This window comes from Pinus tabuliformis, chromosome 3_2 (assembly GCF_031772625.1).
Source record: "Pinus tabuliformis cultivar Carrire ecotype Pingquan chromosome 3_2, CPIR1, whole genome shotgun sequence".
In the NCBI taxonomy this organism is placed as follows: Eukaryota; Viridiplantae; Streptophyta; class Pinopsida; order Pinales; family Pinaceae; genus Pinus; species Pinus tabuliformis.
Window position 1 is genome coordinate 1,114,900,317 of NC_142302.1, and position 1,410 is coordinate 1,114,901,726.

The window sequence follows — 1,410 nt, forward strand, 5'->3', positions numbered from 1 at the left end:
CTCTCTTTCAAACTAGATTTTGAAGCAACCAACAATGTGGCAGAGTATGAGGCATTGTTTTTAGGCATGCAAGCAACGAATAATCTAAACATTGACTGCCTGACTGTATTTGGAGACTCAGAATTGGTAGTGAAGCAAATCAAGGACCAATGCGAAACCACGCACCCCCTACCGAGGGCTTACAAAATGAGGTTTGGGACTTGATCGACAACTTATTATTAGATTTTAATGTCCAATTCTTGCCAAGGGAAGTAAATCGAATGGTTGATTCTTTAGCTATAGATGCCAGCAGCTTCAAGCCACCACAAAATCCACTGCTCAGGTATGAAATTGAAGTTAGGTACAAACCCTCAGTGCCTGACAATGTGAAACACTGGCAAGTGTTTGAGTATGATGAGAAAATCAAGCGCTTCATGGAAGTCATTGGGAAATTATCAAACTTTGTGATTGACAAAGAAATATAAGAAGTGACAAAAGAATAACCAACTGCATGGGAGGAAAATATCGTAGGACATAGAGTTCTGTAGTTGAAGGGAAATGCCACTCCACAACGTCTAGTTCCTTTGGAGAGCATATTTAAATCCAACGAGGTGGCTTCTAAACCTGTTGAACATGAAGTTGATGAATAGGGGGAGAATTGCAACATAGGCTCAGAGGACGAACTCCAAATGATCAAGTTGTGAAAAGGGATCCCTCAACAATACAAACAAAGGTACTTAAATCTCTTAAAATCCTATAAATATGTTTTTACTTTGTCTTATGATGATTTAAATACTTTTGATGTAAATGTTATTCAACATAAGATTTCTTTAAAGAATGGTGTGAAGCCTTGTAAGAAGAAACTCAGACAGATCAATCCCCTCCTACTCCTATTCATTGAGAAGGAAGTGAAGAAGTTGCTTCAGGCTAAGATCATTGTACCATTGAGGTACTTAGAATGGGTTTCAAATCTGGCTCCTATTAGGAAGAAGAATGGAGAAATAAGATTGTACGTGGATTTCAGGAACCCCAAGAGAGCTTCTTTGAAGGACAACTACCCATTGCCTAAAATGGAACATATTTTACATAAGGTAGTTGACTCTACTCGGATGTCTATGATGGATGGTTTTTCAGGGTATAATCAGGTAGCAGTGCATCTTGATGATTAGAATAAAACCACTTTCACTACACCTTGGGGAACCTTCATGTACGCAAGGATGCCATTCAGCCTTATAAATGCATGAGAAACTTTCCAAAGGGAAATGGACATAACATTCGTGGGAGAGGAGGAAAAAGTTTTGGTGGTTTATTTGGATGATATCATTGTTTTCTCCAAAACAGATGAGGATCACATTGAACATACGAAACTCACATTTGAAAAATGTAGGAAGTATGGGTTGTCTATAAATCCCAAGAAATCCTAGTTCGCTT